Source organism: Pteropus alecto, unplaced genomic scaffold (genome assembly GCF_000325575.1).
Source record: "Pteropus alecto unplaced genomic scaffold, ASM32557v1 scaffold111, whole genome shotgun sequence".
NCBI classification, from domain to species: domain Eukaryota; kingdom Metazoa; phylum Chordata; class Mammalia; order Chiroptera; family Pteropodidae; genus Pteropus; species Pteropus alecto.
Window position 1 is genome coordinate 2,243,169 of NW_006431915.1, and position 13,518 is coordinate 2,256,686.

General features: G+C 40.9%; 2 long non-coding RNA genes across 4 annotated transcripts in view; one reads left to right on the forward strand and one right to left on the reverse strand.

Annotated features, from left to right (window-relative positions):
- LOC112472933 overlaps positions 1-11,065 on the reverse strand; it is a 15,037-nt gene extending 3,972 nt beyond the window's left edge. Inside the window, exon 1 of the long non-coding RNA XR_003043835.1 lies at positions 10,537-11,065. This is a non-coding gene — a long non-coding RNA (uncharacterized LOC112472933). The remainder of the gene's footprint in view (positions 1-10,536) is intronic.
- LOC107196686 overlaps positions 1-13,518 on the forward strand; it is a 101,894-nt gene that overhangs the window by 41,558 nt on the left and 46,818 nt on the right. The gene's annotated exons all lie outside the window — the stretch shown is intronic.

Sequence of the window (13,518 nt, forward strand, 5' to 3'; positions counted from 1 at the left end):
TGAACCATAATTTCTTTATCCAATCGTCTGTTGATGAGCATTTAGATTGCTTCTGTATCTTGGCTATTGTAAATTGTGCTGCCATGAATACTGAAGTGCACAGATCTTTACAAATTATTGTTTTGATTTTCTTTGGTTAAATACCCAGAAGTGCAATTGCTGGGTCAAAAGGTATATCCATTTTTAAGTTTTTGAGGAACATGCTTACTGTTTTCTATAGTGGCTGTACCAATTTGCAATCCCGCCAACAATGTATGAGCGTTCCCTTTTCTCCGCATCCTCGCCAGCACTTGCTGTTTTTTGATTTATTGATGGTAGCCATCCTGACAGGTGTGAGGTGATATCTCATTGTGGTTTTAATTTGCATTTCTCTGATGATTAGTGACCTTGAGCATCTTTTTCATATATCTGTTAGCCATCTATATTTCCTCTTTGGAGAAGTATCTATTCAGGTCTCCTGCCCATTTTTTAATTGGATTGTTTGGGTTTTTTTGCTGCTGACTGAGCCTTGTTTATATTTTTCACTCTGCTCTGAGTCATTTCTGTTTTCTGAGAGTTAGGCATTTGAAATTCAAAGACCAAGAAGAGACTCTTATTTCCTTTTTGAAACAACCCTTCCCCAATGGGAATGAATGAACTGCCTAAGTTAGGCGAGGGGAGGAAGGGATAATAATATCAAAATATTTTTTAATATAACAGCAAACACTAAACGGAAAGCATTATTTAAGTGCTTTACATATGTTAACTCATCGAATCCTCATAACAACCCTATGAAGTAAACATTATCCCCATGTTATAGGACATAAAACTGAGGCACAGAGAGGTTAAATTACTTGTCCAAGATTACACAGTTAGTCAGTGCTAGCACTAGAATCCTAGTCCAGGCAGTGTGGCTCTAGCTCTGTGCTCTTTAAGTCATTAAGAAAGATATGCTGGAAAAAAAGTCCACATGTATTTGAAAGTCCTAGTCAAGGTCTTTTTTGCATGTATAGTCCATTTTTTAAAATCATCAAAAGTAGACAGCTTATCTCTGCTATCCAAAAGTAGAGTGTTCCTATAAAATTTCTTGTAAGCCAAAATGGTGTAAAGCAAAGAAGCAATTACCATCCATTTATGTGGAAAAATTCAGTGCTCTCACAATGTCTTTATTTTGTTCACCACAATCAAAATGATTAATTTTGTCCAGTTTTACGCTAAGTGTAAATGCCCTTACAAGCTCTCAGGCTTCTCTGATACCTTAGGACACATCTTGCTAATGAATGCACAAAATAAATCAAGGTAAAGCACAGAAACGCTCACAGACCCAGTTTAAAGCTCTGGTGGCTTGATGCTGAGATGCTGAGTGTAGTTCCTAGGGAAGGAGCTTGGTGGGGCCACTCTCTCTGTGTTGCCTCTATAACGACTGGCTGCAAAACAGACAATGGACGCTCTTTGTGCTTTTCGCCTTTGTTCATAAAAGTAAAATTCTCTTTTGGACTTCTTTTGGTTATCAAAAACAAGCACTAATGTAGATCTTTCAAAACAACGAAGTCGTGCGAGGCGAACTTCCGAAAAGCAGGGATACCTGTAAAACCATCTGCCTCTCTTTATTTTTCTTTTCTTCATCCACAAACAATGCAGATATTGTGGAGGAAGAAAGAAATGTAATAATTACTGAACTGTCTTAGATGCATCTCACTATTGCACTGAAATTTATATTATTAGGTTTCCATTTTATTTCAGATGAGGACACTAGCCTGTAGTTGAACTTATGTTTGGGTAGACTCACGGTGAGGAAGTGGGAGAGCTTGAGGCTAACTCAGAGCCATCTGATTGACCAAGGTCATGCTTATGCCCTGACTATACAAGAGAGTTTAACTGCGTTATGACCTGAAATTGAAGGTGGACAGTTGCAAGGCCCCTATGAACATCTGACCCTGCCAGGGGAGAAGAGATTCAGACTTTGGGCCTGTCAAGCAGATACCTTTTCACCAGCTGTGACACCTCCTGCCTATAAGCAGCATTAATGAAAAGGCTAGAGGAGTAGCAGATGGAACACACTCAAACCTTCCAATCAGGGTTCGTCGATCCCCTTCGGCTTCTCTGGGCACTGTGCATCATCTGCATTAAAAAGCCCAGTGGATCTTTTTCAGCTGCTTCCCGTCAGCCCACATAACCTCCTTTGACACTCCTCCGGGAGAGTCCCGTGTTGTGCAATAACAGACTGAGGATGGTGCAAATAATTAGAACTTAGATCGTCAATTTGGTCTCCAAAGTCCATCACACAGAAAGTGCACTGGCTTGACATATGATGCACAGTGTAGTTCTATGGAAATAAATGATCTAAATTGCTTTTTTCGGTAAAAAGTTGATAACATATTTTATGTGTCCCAATCACTCATTTTTACACGAGCAGAGGCAACAACATTGATTAAGATGAATTCTTCGGAGCCAATGTCAGTTAACTTAACTTTGGTTGTTGGTACAGTACCATTCATTTAACTTTGCCTTTTCTTCCCTTCCCCTCACCCACCATCAGAGATGATACATTTAATATAAAAAGTCATTTATAAATATAAATGTATTTAGAAATAAAAATGCTTAGGTATATACATAGGCACAGTGGTCTCTGAGAGTGAGAAATTGTTATTGAGATACGGCTGTACATTGCACACTTGTTATAGGATCCAGAATTAATTCACAGAAAACACACACACCCAGACACATACACCCTGACTGAGGTTAAACTGCTCTCCTCCTCTTCTTGTCATAATCACTTAACGTAATGATAGTGCTGTCATTATAAATATTTGGAGACTTCTGCATCTTGATAATTGATGGATTCAGAATGTTGGAGAACTCAGAGAATAATTTTTAAATCAGCACGAGCATCATGTTTAAAGTGTTTCCTTGGGTTTTCAGGATGAAAATCGGAACCGACCTCTATTTCTTAAGAAATGATTAGGAAGCGTAAGAAAAGCAAACACACCCAGCCACGTATTATTTCTTAGGTCTTCCTCCGGTAAATTGAAAATGGTACCTCCCCTCTGTGAATCTGCCCCCCTCCACACGGTTGGCCCGGGTGCCATACACCTGCTCAGTGTCAGCTGGAACCCACCAGAGCATATGGCTGCTCATATATTGTCTTGTCCCAGGATGGATTGGGAATGCTGGTCACCTGGGCTCTGTTTTCAAGTGGTGTGACAGCAGCCATAGGCAGCCCAGAGAATGACAGGCTCTCGCTAGAAAGTGGGAAAGATCGAGGGGAACAGAAGGGAGATGTTTTCACATACCCAGCAGCTATGATGTGACTCTTTATAAGAACACAGTGCTCACTGGCTTGCCCCACTGTGAACAGGTGCAATAGGAGAGAAATCTTGTTTTTTATTTTATATTTTATTTACAATTGCTAGTCAATTGTGGTAGGCAAAATTATGTCTACCTCCTAATTCCCCAGAACCTGTGACTATGTTACCTCACATGGCAAAAGGGTAGCAGATGGACTTAAGGTTTCTAATCATCTGACTTTAAAATAAGGAAATTATCCTGGATAACCTGGGTGAGCCCAATGAAATCATGAGGGCCCTTAAGAGGGAAAGGGGAGGCAGAAGAGGTCAGAGTGATGCTGTGTGAAAAGGACTTGACCTGCTTTGCCGGCTTTGAAGATGGAGGAAAAGGGCCACAAGCCAAGCCAGGGGTATTGAAACCAGGGGTATTGGGCTAGAGTTTGGGCCACAGAACTTGAGTAAGCCCAGACTCATGGTTGGATCTTAGCTAAATCACTGGTCTTTCTTAAGGTCGTTTCATCTGTTTGGTGGGCCCAGAGTGGTCGCAGTACCTGCAGCACATAGTTCACAGGATTAGTGCCCCAATCCAGGGTGATGAGTGTGAACGTTTTTCAAAAATTTGAAATAAATAATTTGATGTTCAAAGGAGGTAAAGCTCATGTCTGTTTTGGGAGATAAGTGGTTTTGAAGAAGTTACCCAAGGGTAATAATTAAAGAAATATTCTTTTTCAAGTTGTTCAGGATTCAGACTCTCCTATTTTCCTGATACAACTGGTAAAACGATGTTAACGGGGAAGATGGATGGGATGGGGCACGGGCTGTGAAGCCATGCGCACTGGGGCTCCCAAATCCCAGTGCATTCGCCTTCGTTCGCTCTGTGTGGAACCTCAGCTAAGACTCTTCTCTGACCGTTAGTGTCCTTTCTACAAACTGGACTGATGATCTCGATATGGCAGGCCTTACTGTTCTGAACTTTCACTATTTGCCTCTGACAGTGCCTGCAATATGGTATGTGAAGAAACTCTCTGTCCCTACCCCATTTCCTGGGGCTCTCTCAAGAAGTCCAATTGTTTATAAGACAGATTATAGTCGGAAGCTTTCTCCTACTAAAAGACAATAATTGTTTAGTGATATTTTTAAAGGACTTATATGTAATTTGTATAAACTATATATGCATATAAATGTATACAGACATTCTTATAATGCTAATTACATAAACACTCTATTAATTCCCTTTTTTTAGAGGTAGGTTTTCTTTTTAAAAAATCAGCTTTATCAGAGAAATATGAAACCAAATTATTGTCCTATCTGACTTCAAGAATCAGACAGCTGGAATTTGTTCTCTTCCAACACAGTCAAACCTAAGACCATCTTCAGGAGGCTCCAGAGAGATGCGTTTAGCGGCCCTAATGATTTATGGATTGGCGATTTCTTTCTGGGTTCTGATTGGGGCCAGATCAGCTGTCTCCAGTCACTCCTAAAACACCCGCCCTACTTACTCTGCCCTTTCTTCTTGCCAGAAACACACCACTGTGGTGTGGTATATAGGAAAGAACATGGGACTGGGAATCAAAAGATGGCAATGCTCGAAGCCTCGTGCTCCCTGCTACTATAGCCAGCAGCACTAGGAAACTCTGCTGCTTAACTTCCTCATTTGTGAAATGGGAATGGTATTTATTATAATTGTCACAGGATTGTTATCAGCATTGAATGATGTCATGCTTTAAGATCTCGAAGAATTTATGAAATATGAGACATTATGACACACACATAATAAAGAGTGGAAGAGAGTTTAGTAGATACAAGCATCGAAAATAATAGATTTAATTGCTTTCACTCCCTTCTAACAATGCTCCTAATTTCATAAAGTCTCATAGGTTTCATCCTTTGCTATTGTACAATATCTACTCACACTGCAGTTTATAGCTCTGGAATGGTTTGCAATGAAGGCCTTTTATTCAACAAATATTTCTCAACCACCTACTAAGTGCCAGCCCCGATCACTCTGGTGAACAAAACAGACAAAAAGATCTGCCCTCATGGTCCTCATGTGACTTTGGGAAAACTCAGAAATGGTGGTTCAAGAGCTCTCTGATACACAACTGCCTGAGTGAGATCCCAGGAGCTTGTTTTCCTTGTCTTCCACCCAATATAATCCTGGGGCCCAGATCTCTGAAAAATCCACTACTTGGCTTCAGTCCAGGGACAGGCATTGGGAATGTTAAGTCAGGCCAATGTTTGGTGCTCAGAAGTTGGACAGGAACCATGTGCTGAGTGCCAGCAATGCTGTTTGAGAACTAGTATCTGGGTTTAATTTCCACTGTCTGTCAGAAGGAAGCTTTGATCAGGCTCTGCATTTTTTCACTTCTCCTAAGTGACTGGAGGCTACTACTGGCCATTACCACTGCCTCTGTGTGATCTCTGGGTTGGCCGTGACATTAGAGGTTTATTTACATTAATTTCCCCTGAATTACCCTGCCCAGTGCTTCTCTCTCTCCTCTCCAGTAATGGAACAGTTAGGGCTAGGTGTTCATCTTTGGAGTAAATGTGTGTCCAGGAAGGTAAGGGATGGGAAATGGGGCGGGGGACCCACACGCATTGCAGAAGGAAGTGCAGCACGAGTAAGTGACTGCAGCTGGCATTTAATGGCTTTTCTTTTCTGCCATCATTTTCCTTTAAGCCCAAAAGAAACTCTTTGTAATATGTGTTAAAATTATGGTTCAGATTTCTGATGATCAAGTTACATAGATTAAAGTAATGGATACCAGACTCCGCATCAATTCAGGTATAAATATGGATGAAATGAATGTACATTACCCACCGTTATAAATCTGTGTGTTCAAGAAAAGACATAAATCTCCCAAAACTTTCCTACCTCAGGGTATGAAGTTTTGTTTTTTGTTTTTGTTGGGTTTTTTTTCAGTGTTTTCGATGAAATTATGATTTGGAGTAAGTTGCTTGTTTTGCAGAAACCTCTGGCTTTTTTCTTTCTCACAAGAAAGGGTAGAGTATATTATTTATAATGGTGAGTCATTAAAATGCTCCAGGAAGTCATCACTGCAGAGGGGGTCGGAGAGAGAAGGGGTTATACGGCATTCCAGATGTGCATGTGTGGAGAAGGGCCATGCATTTGGAGAAATTTATAGCACCTGGCTCCATTGTAAAGGATTCTCAGCCTGGGGGCGTTTCTGTTCTCTTCCCCTCCCCTCTGCCCTATCAACACTGTACATGCAGGAGCTCAAAGGTGTCAGCGCGTGATGGACACATGGCCACAGGATGTTGTGGTCTGGAAGGGAAGACTAGGTTCTCACTCCTGCTAAGCCACAGGGCCGATGAAAGTGTTTGAGCTCCTTGCAGCCTGGGGCCCTCACAGGAGCAAGAATAAGTCTCATGGGAAGGAAAAAGAAAAAAGCCCAACGCTGTGCAGAAATGCATCTCTCAGCTATGCTGCTCAGCAGCTGCACATTTGGTCACCACCTCAGTCTACCTCTTCGAGTTTCACAGTCTGTAAAATGAAGGTACTAATGCACATTCCGTAAGGCTGGTGTGAGGACTAAGTGAGATTGTGAGTGTGAAAGCATTGAGCGCAATTCCTTTCTCTTCTCGCTTAGACTCCCAACTTGTAGGCTAAATGACTCACGACCCCATTGTTCCAAATGGAATCGCATCATGGACTCTCAGCCATTCTCCAGCTTCCCTCATCTGAGGCCGCTGCTGATCCCACATGGAGCTCAGCTACTTCTAAAGTCCTGAGTGGTAAATAAAAACTTAACAAGGAGGTCCACTTTCCTCCTCTGCAGCATCCACATTAGCAAACGATTACTTTGTCCTCAGGCAGCAAAAGGGAAAATGGGAAAAGCAGGGCATGCCCCTTCCCTGTAAGGACCAACCTGAAAATGACCTACATCCCTTTTCTACACATTCCACTGGTCAGAACTTAGTCATGTGGCCCACCTAATCATGAAGGGGACTGGGAAAAATATTCTTTATCTGGGGTAGCCATGGACCCAGCTCAATTCCCATACCATGGAGGAAAGGGAGATGGACATTGTGGGGTAATTGGCTATCTCCTCTAGAGGGGGTTACAGGGAGTTATGCCAGAAACTCAAGTACAACCGTATGCTTGAAGCGAGAGATTTGGGTTCTGTTGGGCTGGAGAAAGGAAGATTGTTATTCAATGGATCACGAGAGGTGTTTATGTGTAATAATCAGATTAATTAGGATGAAGCTATATGGCTCACTTTGTTGATGTGTAATTTCCAGAAGCCAAGGTAACTGAGCCTGTCCTATTATGGGTCAAGTAAACTTTACTTTCCTCTGCAGCCACTGTCGGTCAGTCATCATTTACCTGCCCAATTCCCTACATACTTTTTACCTTTGTATTCCCAGTGCATATCCCATGGTCTGCCACAAAGCTATTGACTCCATTGTTGAATGAATGAATGAATGAATGAATGAGCGAGTTAGAGAGCATGAGAGTGAAGTAAAAGACAGGTAGAGACTGGGCAACAGGATGGTGGTGATGTCAGTGATCACTGTCATAAATAAAACCAAATCATCTCCATTCTCCTGAGCTACCACTTCCCTTACTCTTAAGAGATGGCTTTGCTTCTCTTTTATATAGAGAAAAGGAAAAGCAAAAATTCCTCAGTGTCTACAGTGGTTCAGCAAACTTACCAGCCTGCAGGTCCATCCTCGCTTTCTTCCCTTCTATTAAATTTTATCTCATCTACCGCCATTGTTTCTATGCATATGTAACCTACACACATATGATGTCCAAACATATCTCAAGCATACTCCTCTCTCTAGAGAGTACAGGACCAACTGCCTCCAGGACATCTTCATTCAGATGTATTCTAGAGGCCAATAATGTCTAAAACACTATAATACCTAGAACATTTCATGTCTAAAATTAGATTCAGGCTCCACCACTCATTGCTCTTGTGCCTTGTGTATCATTTGTAAAGTGAAGGTAAGAAAACTTTGAGATTATAATGGGATCAAATGAATTGATATATAAGAATGTGATATGTACACTCTGAGATACATGTGAAGGATGGCAATGACTTTCTATCAACCAACAAGGCTTTACTGAGTACATGCAGTATATCTAGCATGATTCTGGATGTTCTAGTGATTATAGAATAGAAAAATCCGTGGCTCCTGTCCCAAGGACCTTACAGATTGGCTAGCAAAGGGAAAAATGAAATAACGAAGCACTAAACTGTGATTTGGGCAACAGAGCTTGCAAGAATGGAAAGCCAGTGGCATCACCAGTGGAGTTCTAGAGGGGGGCCTCTATTTCCTCCAGCCTCATACATCCTCCTCTTAAAGATATTCCTCTGTGCATGGCACAGAAGATACAGCCCTAGTTATCACATATGACCTCTCACCCACAGCCACGATCATTTGAACTGGTATCACCTGAGCTGGGCTGGGCTGATCAGAATGTCTCTCCCAGGGAGATGTTACCTAGGCAGTGTTGAGAAGTGATAATGTAGTGATGGTGCCAGATTTAATGACATGGGGACGTGTAATGAAAGGTTATGGGAAAGGTTACGGGTACCAAACCCCCAAAATCTGGCAGTGAGAAAGAGAATGGAGCTGAAGGGAGAATGGAGCAGCTAAGCAGGGAGAGGTGGAGATGAGAGACCATGTGGTCCCAGGGAGAGCAGTGGAGAAGTGGAGAAGTAAAGCTAGAAGTTTGTTCTCTTGAGATCTAGCTGGGTTTCCTGCAATAATATTTACTTGCAACTCTAAGTCCTGTGCTCACTGTAGTATCACACAGTACCATATCACATTTATACTTGTTTTTAAAATTATACGAAGATATTTCAACATTATGCTCCTTAGTCATTTACCAATGTAGGTTTAAACTGCAATTTGATTCAACATCACCAGAATATATGGGGATTTGATGTTTTTCTCCTTCCAGTTTCTAATGGAAATTACTTCCTTTCATGCATCCAGTGCACATTAATTACTTTAATAATAATAATAATAGTACTAGTGTCTTGCTTTTATCGTGGTTTCCTGTTTACAAAGAGATTTCACACACATTATCTCATGTGAGTCTCACAATAACTCCATATGGCTCAGAGAGGGTAAGTGAATTATTGAGTTACACAACAGGATTGGGACATAAATTGAGATCTCCTGACTCTTAATCCAGTTCTAAGGCAGAACAAAAATATGGAAGTTCAAACAGTGAGTTCTCCAACCTATGCCTGAGATCGCTATGTATGCTGATACCTCTTGGAACATTGCAAAGACCCTTGTCATTCCTGTTTGCCTTTATATTCAAATTCCAAATTTCCAGTCGAGGAGAAAACCCATATTTAGCTCAGTTTACCAACATTTTCTGATATCTTATTATGTGCTAGCTCTGAGCTAGGCCCTACTTTTCGTGAACAGACTTACTGGGTCTGAAACATCTGTATTAGAGCAGGTAGACAATCAAGCCTGACCTGTTACAACATCAGGTGTAACTTCCAAGAGGTCTTAGTGATAGAGGTTGTATTACCCAGAGACAGGAGTCAGCTGTTTTGTAAAAACTTCCCCACTATTCAGCTCTGACATCTGGCTCCCAGGACACCTGATCTGGAGGATGCTGAAAGCAAAGTAGCATGGTAGCTCAAGGCTTCTGCTACTGAGAGCAAGAGCTTTCACGTGATCTCATAAAACTTGCAAAAGCTGCTAGATCATTCCTGGGACAGCCATTCACTCTCTTACCTATTCTGAGAGGAGGAAGAAGTCCAGCTTTAGTCTCCCTTTTCCAAAAGGTGAGCTGAAGGAATGCTCCCAAATATTCCTCAATCTCCTGGGTTGAAGAATGTTTTTTCAGTGTACTCCGAGGACAGGCTTGGGCTAATGGAATGCCTGCCAGGCTGTCCCCACTCTCCCAGTGCTCTGCCTCTCCTAGCAGTTTCCCCTGCCCCTATTCCCTTGCAAATACACAGAATGAGGGCAGGTTATAGAAAAGAAAAGGGATGCACTATGGTAGTTATACTGCAAGGTGAGCTTAATGAACAACAGGATACTATACTGCCATTCGTACCCCCATTAGTATATCCCCCTTCCTCCCCAAAATATAAAGAGAAATATTTAGATACCAAGTCTCTGATTAAAGATTCATGAATCAAGGCCACCAAAGCTTAGGTTTTAATTCAATTCCCTGACAGATTATTGGCCTCCTTTTCAAGAAATTAGTTGGTCATGGGAACAATAGCTGAGACCTCTCAATTTCTAAGACATGGAAAGAGGAACTTACAGGCATGGAATCACCCTTCCGACCTCTTTCATGTGTGACGATCTCAGAGCACATTCCAGAGCTGGCATACCCCAACATGTGAGCCATCTCTTCTCAGGAGGACCTCCAAGCCTCCTCTTCGTGGACCCTCCAGCCAAGGCTGATCTGCTCAGAAATACCTGCTCTTGAGAGTTCCAGGACTCCAGAGGGGAAGCACTGTAGGGGGCCTGGGGCCTGCTACTGAGCTACATTTTTAGTGAGAGCAGAGGTCAGTCTTGCCTAGGGAGTGTCTCAAATCCAACCCCTTCCTAAGTCAAGCTTCTCGGGAAGTGCCTTATACAGCTGTACTCTGCGACCCCAGGTGGACTCTAATCTAATTTAATTGGCTCTCAAGGCTCCTTCTCTTATACTTGGAGGTCTAAAATACTGACAACACCTCCTCAACCCCAAAGAATCAGAAGCCAGTGACCCTTCTATTAGTAGGAGCCATGAGACCTCAGGGAATCTGACACTGCCCTGAGGAAGGTAAGATGAGGTGTGTGCTGGCCCCATCCCAGGAAGGACAATGGAGATCATAGCAAGAGACAAGTGTGAGCCATCCTCCGAAAGACACTGGGTGACTGTCAGTGAGTTCAATGTGGCCAAGGCCTGTAATTCAAGGAACAGAGAATAAATCTTCCAAAGGACCTATCTATTTGCCCCATTTTGTAATTTAAAATACAAAAGGTGACCTAGAAAACCCATCTTTCATGCTGTGTTATCCAAAAGGAATCTTATTTTCCTCTGTGGCTCTTTCACTATTTCCAAAATGCATTAGCTCTACTATCATTTAAAGAATTTGTGGAATGTGCATGTCTCTGGGCTACACACTGGAAAGGCAGAGGTGAACACACTCAGTTTGCTATTGCAGTTGGCTTAGTAGTCAGGGGTGTGGGAAGGCTTTCTCTGGGGGCTAGCACTGCACAGGAGTCCCAGGAGAGGTCACAGCCAAGAACAATGGTTTAGAGGAGTAATGTCATTTAGATCGCTAAAGGAATTAGTAACTGACCTTTATATAGTCTTTTAAGTGCCAGGCATTGTTCTAAGTACCTAATATGAACTAACTCATTTAATCTTCATAGTAACCCCATGAGGTATATGATTATCTTCACTTCATAGCTGAAGAAACCAAGGCTCAGAGATGTCAAGTAGTTTGTCCAAGGCCACAAGAGCAGCATATCTCAGATTCCTCCCCAGACAATCTGGTACTGCAGAGCACACACCCTCCGTGGCCTCTAATACAATGACAAAAATCTCAGACGGTTGGAGCCAGAACATGAGGTGGGAAGCAGAGAATGAGCAGTGAGGTATGAAAGAGGGAGCAGGGACTTCGCACACCACACTGAGTTTTTATTTCTCAAACGAGGTGCAGATATTGCCAGGGGTATGTGATGAAAGGTCAGGGGATGTGATAAGCCAACATTTTGAACGTATCAATTTAAGAAAAAAGAGTCTTAAGTCTGTGCTCCAAGATTAGTTTGATGATCCATCACACAAAAGTAACAACAAACAACGGCTTGCTGCTACACGTTTCACTTTATTAGATGTTTTGTTTGTTATACAGAGTTTACAAAACAAAATATGCTTATTTCTATTTTCTATCAGTGAATTCTGGATAATGCAAAAGTATAGAAAATTCTTGTGTGTATGTGTATATGATCTGGGGCTTATTATTTCTATTTATTTTAAAGTGGAATTATCTTGAATATACAAATATTAATCAGTGGTTAAAAACAGAGAGTTTTAAGCATTGACTTGAAAGTGGTAAAACTCTGCAAAATGAGCAAAATTTAGACATAACCTGAAATCACTGACCAACAAAAAATTCGTGGCCTTCCCTCACTATTTAATTCACAGGAGGAAAATGGTAGCACTAACCAACCACAATCAAAGAACAAATATTTTATTTCAGAAGCTAGCTTAAAAAGTGTGTGATTAAATGCTTCTTGAATATATACCTTGTTGTTGTGTAATCTTTTGTTTCAAAGGGCTTAAACTTTGGTATCTCTTGTGTAAGAAAGCTCTGAACCATAAATGTATAAATACATAGTTTTGGCATTAATTTTTTAATACTGCAAATTTTGTAGGACAATTATCTGAACTTTTTAAACCCAAAAGCACAATTTAAATGGGATTGATATGATGAACACATCAAGCAAACAAAATATGCTTAACCTTTTTTTAGTTCAATATCAAAAATCATCTCAAAAAGGGAAATGCAAGTAATGGGGGAAAAAAAGACATGACCAAATCTAGTTAAAGTCAGCAAGAGATAGCCATGCTGAGAAAGGGTGCCATTATTGAAGGATAACATCACACACTCCTTTTTAATGTGCTGAGAAATATATTTTTGAACAACTGGTTGAAAAACTGAAGTTAATTTGATTCTATAATGTTGAACTACATAAAAACACTGATGCCAGTTTTGTAGTCACTTTATTTCTCTTTCTTATACTATTTTCAGATTGAAAGTATCTGGATTAATATGTTATTTGCCAAGTAGTGACACAAAATAAACATTTTCAAAATGATATATAAATTTAAAAACAAGCTTGTATACATGTAAAAGAAAACACACACACATACACATATGATTTGTGTGCTCAGATGTGAAGATGGCTCACATCTAGAACAATATGCACCTTTGAATGTTAGTCACCTTTGTATTAGTGTCCAAGGGTGTGTCACTCAAAAAAAATGTATCTCTTGAATTTCTCAGAATGTTCAATGGGATGGAAAACTGATCAATTTTATTTAATAAAGTGGTGTGACTATTCACCTTTTAAGATAAAGCTGAAATGAAATGAGATGTGATTTGAAACTTATTCTATCTGCAAAATGTGTATGTGTTTAACCAGAGAAATAACTGAGTTGTAATTTTCTAATGAACAACTAAACAGCTCTTTTTATCATAGAGGGAGAGAGAAACATAACAAAAACTGGGAACGTGGATAATGCGAAGTA